This window comes from Nicotiana attenuata, chromosome 2 (genome assembly GCF_001879085.1).
Source record: "Nicotiana attenuata strain UT chromosome 2, NIATTr2, whole genome shotgun sequence".
Classification (NCBI taxonomy): Eukaryota; Viridiplantae; Streptophyta; class Magnoliopsida; order Solanales; family Solanaceae; genus Nicotiana; species Nicotiana attenuata.
In genome coordinates this window covers 81,626,198-81,637,960 of record NC_031990.1, presented here as the reverse complement: position 1 = coordinate 81,637,960, position 11,763 = coordinate 81,626,198, and positions in this window count along the sequence as shown.

The window sequence follows — 11,763 nt, the reverse complement described above, 5'->3', positions numbered from 1 at the left end:
CCCTAGTTCATCAATTTAAGGCTTAATTCCATGAATTTCTAGGTTAATTTCACATACTAATCATGTTTTAGGTTCAGAAATCTTACCTCCATTAATTACCCGTCGAAATCCCCCTTCAATTCCGTCCAATAGCTCTCAAGCTCGCTTAAAAATGGTGGAAATAACATAAGCTTCGCGGAACAAAAATGAATATAAAACCCTTCTGGCTCCAGGGGTTTCCGCTTCTGCGGTCCCCACACCCGCTTCCGCGATACCGCTTCTGCGCTCATTTTCCGCTTCTGCGGAATTTCACTAAAAACCAAGGCCGCTTCTGCGACATATTCTCCGCTTTTGCGGAACTCCATCTATAGACCAAGATCGCTTCTGTGATCGCCCGTCCGCTTCTGCGGGCTCGCTTGTGCGAAAAAGGTTCCGCTTCTGCGGAACTACCCTACTCAGCTCTTGACCGCTTTTGCGACCACCATTACGCTTCTGCGGAACCGCTTCTGCGGTCCATTTCCGCAGAAGCGAAAATATCAGATACCAGCTATAACCTGCAATTCCTCAACTCCAATTTCATCCCGATAGCCATCCGGAATCACCCCGAGGCCCCCGGGACCTCAACCAAAAACACCAACATATCCCATAACATCGTTCAAACTTGTTCCAATCATCAAAGCACATCGAACAACGCTAAAATCATCAATTCACATCGGATTCAAGCCTAAGTTCTTCAAGAACTTCCGAAATGCGCTTTCGATCAAAAACCCGACCAAACGATGTCCGAATGACCTGAAAATTTGCACACATATCCAAAATCACTTGACGAATCTACAGCAACTCTTGGAATTCCATTCCGACCCCCGAATCAAATTCTCACCCATCCACCAGAATTCGCCAAAATACTAACCTCGCCAATTCAAGCCTAATTCTACACCGGGCCTCCAAAATCAATTCCGATCGCACTCTCAAGTCAAAAATCATCCCCCAAAGCTAACCGAATCACCGGAAATCACATCCGAGCCTTCTAACTCATAAGTCAACGTCCGGTTGACCTTTCCAACTTAAGCCTTCCTTAAAGAGACTAAGTGTCTCATTTCCTATCCAAACCAATTCAATTCAACTATAACTCACTCGTTGCTGATAATGAAACATGAAGAAGCAGTAAATGGGGGAAACGGGGCTGTAATACGTGAGACGACGGGTTGGGTCGTCACACCCAATGAGCGCGGGTACCCAGTGTGAGTGATGTGATGTTTCCCAAGGGGCTGATCTTGAGTTATGTTATTGCCCGAAGGGCCGATTACGAGTGATTGTGAGGTAGCCCGAGGGGCTGGTTTTGTTGATATTATACCCGAGGGGCGGTTTATGATACATGCTTTGCCCGAGGGGCTGTTTGTGATTTATGTTGCCCAAGGGGCTGTATATACTGTTTGGAAAATATCCTGTACTTACTGTGGTGTTATGACGTGGATTGTGTGTTTTCTTACTGCTCAGTCTTTATTTACTCTTATTACTTACTGAGTTGGCATACTCACATTACTCCCTACACCTTGTGTGGAGATTCAGATATTTCTGAACCCAGTAGCGGGTGTTGATTACTCAGTGGCAGGTTCATTAGAGTTAGCAAGATAGCTACCCGACATTCACAACCCTGCTCTTCTCCTTCTTATCTTCCTTAGACTGTTTTTAGTATATATTTTTAGACGCTTCGTTGTATTCAGACCTTAGTAGATGCTCGTGACTTGTGACACCCCGTGTCGGGCTTGTGCATTTATTCTGCACTGGTTACTTAGACTTATATTATGAGATTCTGTGTTAATTAATGGCTTAAAAATGACTCTTATAAAATAATAGTTTATTTTGGGAATTGTGTCGGCTAGCCTAGTTTCACGATAGGAGCCATCACGACCGGGTCGGTTTTAGGGTCGTGACAAATTGGTATCAGAGCCTAGGTTACATAGGTCTCACGAGTCATGAGCAGGTTTAGTAGAGTCTCGCGGATCGGTATGGAGACGTCTGTACTTGTCCTTGGGAGGCTGTAGAACCTTTAGGAAAAATCCCACATTCTTGAATTCTTATCGTGCGACCTTGATTAAGCTTGAAATGTAACTCTTTGAATTCCTTCCACGAGTTCGTATGCGCGCATGAGCGCTCGGTATCAATTGTGCATCGACGGCTTGTGATTCCCTGAACGAGGGGCGAGATATGATTTCTGTGTGTTGATGTTGGACCAGTCTGGAGGACTTGAGGCCGTGCTTTGCCTGTAGCTAGAGCACTAGGGTGTTAATTGTGTGAGCACATGCTTTTGGATTTATATATTCGATAGTGTCCCTATTTGTGGAAGTGATGACTGGATATCTACGTGATGAGTATGTTGTGACTGCGAGATGTGTTCATATGATTTGAATGTGACGAGAGGGGTCTGTTTGAGGGTAGAAAGAACTATCTGGTACTTGATTTCCGTCGTGATTTGATGTATAGCCCGAGTTGTGGGTGTGTTGAAGGATCCTTTCATGTTGTCTAGTTAGGGAGTGAAGTAGATTTCACGTTATGATACGAGTTCAGACTCAGGAAGATTAAGTGATTGTGTGATGTTTATGACGGTGGAAGGTTATAAAGAGATGTTAGTTTGAGGCGAAGCAGGTGGGTTATCTCCTGCGGAGTGTTCTGAAGTTTGTGTGATCCTTATGTTGTTTGTTGGGAGACCTCTTTTACCAATGAAATATATGCGTTGCAGTTTGAGTTTGGATCGCGTATGGGAGTTGTCTTGACTGTTACAGGGATGAATGTGAGATTTGCAGATGATTTGAAGTACCGGATGGTTTGTGTTGCACGAGCTTATGAAGGAACCAGTTTCATCTCAACATGGTATTATAGCAGTAGTAGAGTATGGGCATTGTGAGTTTTGTGTGTTTTGAGCTATGGCTTTGAGCCAAGTGGGGGAGTCTGCTATTGATTAGTTTGATGGCACGGTTATGTGTTGTGTTGGTTTTAGTTTGAGGTATACCAGTGAATAAGTTGTGGCTTGTAGGGGTTGAGATCGAGAATAACTCGAGTAAAGGAAATTTTAATAAAGGTTATGTTATGCTTTATGGGTGTATGAGAATTACAGAATGACTTGAGTTGTTATTGGTGAATGATGTACGGTGCATAGAGCAGGAATTCATTTGGTTGCATTAAGGTGGGGTTACTTCCATGTTCTAATGGGGCACGGGTCGTTCGGTCCATTTGATCAGTTTAATTGAAACCGTAGTAGAGTGGATGACTCCCGTGAATGGTTTTAAGGAATTCAAGAATTACATGTAATAATTGGAGATCTTCAGGATGTGTATTTGGCTAGAACTGAGGTTTACGTTGGAGGGTGTCGAGCCTTGTGGCATCCCACATCATCATTGATTCTATATATCAATATCAGGAAGGTAAAGTTAATGGCTTTAGATTCGCAGGAAGTCTCTTCAGGGTAAGTATTTGGAATCTGGTGCTTTTGGGGATATTTAAGAGAGTATTCAGCGGCTTATGAGCCTTAGACGATGTGGTTTTATGTTAGGGTCTCGTGTGGTGAGTCTGGGTCGAGGATTGCGGTATTATGGTGAGGAGAAGTATCAATTGGAAGGTAATTCAAGAGGAACTTGGATAAGTAGGACAGCTTGGTAATAGGTCGGATCGGCATAGTAAGGGATATGATTAGTTCTTTATGTGCTTATGCGGTAATGAGTTTCTACAGGTGTTTCGTGGCATTGCTCTTGGGTGTTGGTGACCTACGTAGCTTGGTTGAGTTAGAAGGATTCAGTCCTGAAGGTTTGGTTTTGTGCAAATGGAATTCGGAGATTTCTGGATGGTTTCTACCACGGTTTGAGATGTATATTTTCTGCTGGCGTGAGAAGCATGTGATGTATAACAATTTTCTTCTAGATTAGATCAAATGGAAAGTTCTTGGCTAGTGTAGTATGTAGTTGCTTGTGGCTCAGAATGGATTATGAAGTTCTCATATTTATCATGGGATGGCATAGTATATGCGGTATGTTGTGCAGGATTGAGATTTGCGTGTGTAAGGTCACGGTTCAGTTCTGTTAGGAAGGACATAAGTTCTTACGCAACACGGGTAGTTTCAGATGATTAGGCAAATAATATTACTAATTGGTGTGGCTTGATGAGGGTATACATTTCAGAAAGGGCAATGTGATTGAGTTAATGATACTTCACTGGTATTGCGGCACTCTCTTATTTGATCGATTGCTGATATTCAAGTTTGCTTGGTGGCACAGAAGAATTATAGAAGTATCCTTCGTGGAATGATTGGGTATTAGAGGTTTGTTATATATTCAGACGGTGGAGTTGGTATCAGATATGGTTCATGTGCTTTATGGATTTGGAGACTGGGAGTTCTCATAAACGGGTTATGTCGTGGTTGTGGACCGTGTATATCGGTCTTGTGTGGCGATTATTGGGGGGTTTGGAGGCCTGAGTGGGTCCTTTGTTGCTTTGCATGATGGATTTTGATGTGATAATGGGTATGGATAGGTTTTCTCCGTGTCGTGCTATTCTGGACTGTAACTCTAAGACTACGACGTTGGCTATGCCGAGGAAGCCACAAATTGAGTGGCGATGTTCGACGGATTATGTTTCCAGTAAGGGGTTTCATTTTTGAAGACCCAGCGGATGGTTGGGAAGGGTTGTATTTCTTATTTAGCCTTCGTGAGGGATGTCAGTGCAGAGACTCCTACCATTGATTCAGTTTCGGTGGTGAAGGATTTTTCGGATGTGTTTCCTGCTGCCGGGCATGTCGTCGGATAGGGTTGTTGATTTCGGTATTGATTTGTATGGCACCGGCGGAGTTAAAGGAGTTGAAGGAGCAACTTCAGGAACTCCTTGATAGGGGGTTCATTGGTAGGCCTATATGGATGTGTGTTCTGCATCGAGTCGTCTTGTTGACTCCGAGTTGCTATTGTTGAGGGATGTGTTGATTCGATTGTTATTGAGCTTATTAGTGTTCTGGAGTGATCTATGAGTTACCTTTCCGTGTTGCGAGGCGTTATGATTTGTGGGTTATAGGCACATATGGTACGGTTCTATTGGGGTCTCATAGTGGAATTCGAGCGAGAATAGTAGTGGGTATTGCTCGGTGGAAGACGTATCAGTTGTGTCCTTTCGGGTTTGTGTGATGTTATGTCATTTGCTTCGCCATGGTTATGATGATTTTCTTTTGGTACTAGACATCAATTTTTGTGTGGTTGATGAGTTTGAGCATAGTGACTTGAGGTGTTTCATGTGGACCAGTGTTTGGATAGGGTCGCGCATTGCAGCGAAGTTATGTGGAGGTATGATCCTTCGGGTTAGATTCATATGTTCTGGTTCTACGATGTGTGCTGGGTTCTCAGCATTGTGTGGTGGTGGTACTGGTGAGCTTGCGGTACAACTCTCTCAATTGAGTCGTTTTTCCATGATTTGAGTATATTTGGACTGTTGCTTACTGGTGCGCGGGTTGCACTAGTTGTGGCTTTAGATTATATCGATGTGTCATGTCACTAGAATAGTCGTGTTGGATGAGCTAAGGTCATCGAGATCTAGAATAAGTACTATCGGATTCGATTTCAGCCGGTTGGAAGGATAATATCGGGATTCGGCTTAGAAATTTGGGGTTTTGACACAGTTACCCACAAAAATAAATCTATTTACCCTTGTCTACCCATTTGTATTCCTACCCATAAACTAATTACATTTCCTACCCGTAGTAGATTTTGTGGGGAATTTTTTCTTTATTCTCCAATTCTTTTTTATTTCTATGCTCCTTTTCTTTTCTCCTTTTTTTTTTCTCGTTTTCTTCTTATTTTTTTTTTCTTTTTTCCTTTTCTAATTTTATTTAACTTCTGTTTTTTTATATTCTTTTTCTCTTCATAATCTAATTTCATTTACTGTTTTCACTATTTTTTATTATTCTTTTTTTATATTATTACTAAAGAAAAATCAAATTGTGTACCAATTAAATGTAGTTAATACAACCAAAAAAATATTAACTAACATATGATACCGGTATAGTATATACTTATACCAACAGGGTATACAATTGTACGCAAAGAGTTAAAAAATTTAATTCAATTATTAAACTGAAATAATATCAGTTGTCAAAAAAAAATTAAAATTCTAAAAGGACTTAATTGTAAGAGTATATCATTACATCATATAGCATACTATAATTTTTTTTTTTTTGCATTTTCAGTTTGCCCCTCACGCTTGGGTAAAAGCTTAAAACAAATTAAAAGGGAAATGACAAGTGAATTTACGGGTAATAAGTATACTATTACATCATATTGTTACAGTATCTTGCATATTATTACAGTATACCATAACAATATATTGTATACTATAATAGTATATTGTTGCAGTATAACTATATACTCCTATAGTATATTAGTATACTATAGCGGTATACTGTTTTGTAAACTATAATAGTATAGTGTTGCAGTATAGCTATATACTCCTACAGCATATTGTATACCGTAGCGGTATATTGTAGCCGTGTTCTTCTTCGATTTTCAACTGAAAATTTCGATGTCAATCACCTCAAATCAGCTCCAAACGCTATCAAATTTCAAAATGAAATTCCAGAAGGTACTATAAGCAATATTTAACAGCACCCACTTTGAATCAAACAAGAAATCTTCAAAAATAAAATTGAGCTTCAAGCCCAACAATGGTAGGACCATGGAAGCATCACCCCGAATGGTTCTTCGCTACAAAAAATGTCAGGTTCTTGCTTCTCTGTTGCTGCTACAACATCTACTTCTTCTACTTCTTCACTGTATCTCTTCACTCAAAAGCCTAAATTCTTAGTAGATCATCTTTCCTTAAGTACTTATAATACTCACTTCAACTTCAAGATAAACTCAACAAAACTCAAAGCCCATTTCCCCATTTCTTCTCTTTATCGCTCTTCAATCTTTTTGAGCACTTGTGCTTCTGTATCTGATGGAGTTGAGGTTGTCCAAGATGATGACGAAGAAGAAGTTGCATTGTCAGCTGAAGAAGAAGAGGAAATTGAAGAAAATTAAGAAGGTGTTGAGTTAGAATCAGTTGAAGGTGCTAGATTGTACGTGGGTAAAATGAGGAAGAAGAAGTGCGGGTAAATAGTTTGGGGGCCATGGGTAGGAGTAGTAAATAGTTTGGGCATGGGCATTAAAGGGTAAATAGTTTGAAATTAATGAGTATAAAGTGAGATTTTCTCTAGAAATTTGCTATGGTCCTTTCCAAAGGAGAGGAAGCTTCATGAATAGTTGATCCGGGGAATGGTTATGACTTGCTGCGTGTTTCATTCATCATTGGTAGTATACGAAAGTGTTGGAATGAGGCTTTAATTGATAAGAGGTTTATTATCAGTATTCGGTTGTTTTGAGCAGCTGTTGTGATTAGAAGTTATCGCTACGAGTGATTGAGTTATGTGGTATATCATGTGATTACATCTTGGGCTACGGATATAGGTTTGGTACAACCTGTTCGGACTTATTCAGGGTATAGATGTGAGATTCTGATCTTATAGATAATTTCGGAAGTGGAAATTTGGTTCCAAGGTTAATGGGCTAGGTTGGATTGTGAAATTTCAGTTATGTTGTGCTATCGGGCCTATATGGGATAGAGTGACATGGTATCACCCCCGGGTATGTGCATGGTAAGGTTATACAACGATTTGTTGACTTTTGGAACAACTCTGGGCACGTTCGAGGACGAACGTATGTTTAGGTGGGGGAGGATGTAACGACCCGATGGTCGTTTTGAGAATTTGCACTTCGCTCGCCAGTTCTCGGGCAGGACTAGTACCGTAGGGTGTATTATGACTGATGTAGATCGTCAGTTTTGGTTTTCAGGATAATCGGAACAGATTTGGAAGAACAATTCTCAGCTTGAAGCTTCAAATTTGAATTTTGAAAGGTTTGACCAAGTTTTGACTTTTTTAGTATTCAATCTCGGGTTTAGATTTTTATGATTTGGTTAGCTCCGTTAGGTGAATTTGGACTTGGGAGCGCATCCGGAAGGTGATCTGGAGGTCCGTGGTAGATTTAGGCTTGAATTGGCGGAATTGGAGTTTTGGCATTTTTCGGTTGGTAGTGGAAATTTTGATATCGGGGTCGTATGGAATTTCGGAAGTTGGAGTAGGTCTATTGTGTCATTTGGTGCGTGTGTGCAAAATTTCAGGTCATTCGGATGAGGTTTGATAGACTTTTTGATCGATAGCGGAATTCGAAAGTTTTGGGTTTATTAGGCTTGAACCGAGGGTGTTTTGATGTTGTTTTGTGTCTTCCGAAGGTTGGAAAAAATTCGAATGGTGTTACGTCACTTTTTGGCATGTTTGGTTGAGGCCCCGAGGGCCTCGGGATGGATTTGGGTGGTTGTCGGAAAGTTTGGACTTGGAGTTGTGTTGCAGAAATTGCTGCTTCTGTTGTTTCCGCACCTGCGGATTTAGACCGCATGTGCGATGATCGCAGGTGTGTGGAGGCAGCCGCAGGAGCGGATGATTTAACCGCACCTGCGAGCCCGCAGGTGCGAGGCCTGGGGCGTAGGTGCGGAAGTTGGTTCTCTTAAGTGGAATCCGCAGAAGCGAGATTTATCCGCAGGTGCGGACCGCAGGTGCGTCATTGGTACCGCAAGTGCGGTTTTGCGGGGCATAAAGTATAAATAGAGGCCTTCGCAAAATTTGGTCATTTTTCCACCATTTGTGTTCGGATTTGGAGCTTTTTCAGAGGAATTGAAGAGGGATTCAAGGGGTAACATTTGGAAGGTAATGTTTTTGAACTCAATACTCGATTCTATGGTGATTTCTAACCGATTAGGCATGAAATTTTTGGGATTTGAGGGCTAAAAAGATTGAAGGTTAGGGCTTGAGTTTTGGAGAGCTTTGAGTGGTGATTTGAGGGGCCATTTGAGGTCCGATTTTGATGTTCTTGGTATGTATAGACTCGTCGGAGGATAGAAATTCTAGTGATGTTATTTTTATTGAATTTCGAGGCGTGGTCCCGGGGGTCGGGTTTGGCCAATTTCGGTATTTTGAGTTGATTTGATTATTTTTGCTTGGGCTTTGTTTCTTTAGCGTGTATTAATGATATAATATTGATTTTGGTTAGATTGGAGCATTTGGAGGCCGATTCGAGAGGCAAAGGCATCGCGGGATAGAGTTTGGACCGGTTTGAGGTAAATAATGATTGTAAATATTGTCCTGAGGGTATGAAACCCCGGATTTCGTATCGTTTCACCACTTTGAGGTGACGCATACGCTAGATGACTAGCATGGGGGGCGTGCACTGTCGGGGATTGTGACTTGGTCCGTCCCGTACGACTATTAAGTCGCATATTGATTGAAAACTATTTGATACTATTGTGTTTTGGACAATATTACTATATTTTGGGCTGAATGCCATATTTTGGGCCTCGTGCCAACTGTTTGAACCCTTAGGGGCTTTTTACTACTATTCCTCACTGTTTTGACTTAATATTTGTACCCAGTCATGCTGTATTTTACTGATTTCATAACGCAGCCTTACTCAATTTTGATACTATAAATGATATTTTGGGCTGAACGCCCTGTTTTGCTGTTAGCCCGAGTGGCTTGTGAGGTTTCTGACTGAGTGAGGCCGAAGGTCTGTGTTGTGAGGATCTTGTGGAATCGGGCTGCAAGCCGCAACAGGTTGTCACCGATTCATGATATTGTGAGGCCGAGGGCCTGATTGATTTATGCCACGAGGTGGCTTGTTATTATGAGGCCGAGGGCCTGACTGATTTACGCCACGAGATGGCTTGTTATAGCTATTGGGCTGTAGGAGCCCCTCCGGAGTCTGAATACCCCAGTGAGCGCAGGTACCTGGTGTGAGTGATGTGATGTTGCCCGGGGGCTGATCTTGAGTTATGTTGTTTCCCGAGTGGCCGATTACGAGTGATTGTGAGGTATCCCGAGGGGCTGGTTCTGTTGATATTAAGCCCGAGGGGCGGTTGATGATACATGTTTTGCCCGAGGGGCCGTTTGTGATTTATGTTGCCCGAGGGGCTGTATACGAGTGAGTTTTGCCCGAGAGGCGGATCATGTTTTCACTACTTTTACTCACTATTTTATCACTTCGTTTTGAAAGGTTGTTGAAAGACAATTTCAAAGGATTTTTAGTGAGATTTGATTTTAACGAGATGACTTGATTTTTATCCTGTTTGGAAAATATCCTGTACTTACTGTGGTGTTATGACGTGAATTATGTGTTTTCTTACTGCTTAGTCTTTATTTACCCTTATTACTTACTGAGTTGGCGTACTCACATTACTCCCTGCATATTGTGTGCAGATTCAGGTATTTCTGAACCCGGTAGCGGGTGTTGATTACTCAGTGGCAGGCTCATCGGAGTTAGCAAGGCAGCTGCCCGACGTTCGCAGCCCTGCTCTTCTCCCTCTTATCTTTCTTAGAGTGTTTTTAGTATATATTTTTAGACTCTTTGTTGTATTCAGACCTTAGTAGATGCTCGTGACTTGTGACACCCCGATGTCGGGCTTGTGTATTTATTTCGCACTGGTTACTTAGACTTACATTATGAGATTCCTTGTTAATTAATGGCTTAAAAATGACTCTTATAAAATAATGATTTGTTTTGGGAATTGTGTCGGCTGACCTAGTTTCACGATAGGCGCCATCACGACCGGGTCGGTTTTAGGGTCGTGACATTACCCTTAATGAGATGATTTCTAGCCCACAAATTTCTATTATTTGTTTTAAATTACAAGTTTCAAAAGTCTTCCTTTATTTCATAAACTCCATATCTAGTCAAACACTTTCATACAAATTGGGTCGGAGAGAGTATAATTTATGTAAAATAAATAAATCATAAGTTAGATTATTAGATATAGTTATGTGACTAATTAATGAATAAAGAAATATAATTCAGTAAAAACGTAAAATACGATTGACAGAAAACTATTTTGGTTATATTAATTAGTGGAAGAAATTGAGTTATTAAAAATTAATATATGACAATAAAGAAATAAATTTATCAACAATAAAAAATAATTATATAAATAAAATACTGCAATATATAGAGAAATAGGGCCTAAAGTAAGTGCTTCACAGCTTGTTTGGATGGTTGTTACATATTGTATTGTATCGTATTGTTACTTTAAATTCGATATTTGTTTTGATTGTTACTTAAATTTTATTGTGCCGTATCGTTAAGTCCATCGTTACGTAACGACGAAATGTGCCACTTTATTTAACGACCAATTTGGTGTGATTGCGTCGTTATCTTATCTTTTTCTCTCATCTCACCCTTCATTATTGTTAAATAATTTGATTTTATTATTTGCCCTACCTTTTTATATAATAAATTTACCACGTATCATAATTTTTTATTATAATATTGTCAGTTTATTTTTCATATTGCTGGTGTGTGATATCATGAATCAACAACAAACGATACGATCTATCCAAACATTGTATTCATCAAACGATACAGTACAATACAATACAATACGATACGATACGATACATTATGAACGATGTGTAACAACCATCCAAACAAGGTGTCACTTGCTTTAGGGTCCGCCCGCCCGTGTCCCTTTCACTAATATGTTAAACATCATAGAAGTTTATGTTCACCACATTGGCACTGCTATATTATTTAGTTTCTGGGTAGATGTTACTCTAGGGTGTTCATCGGTCGGTACGGTACGGTACGGTATTTAGATATTTAAGTTCGGTATTATCGGTATTCGGTTTCGTAAAATGCTATATCAATATCGTACCTAATTAAATTCGGTATG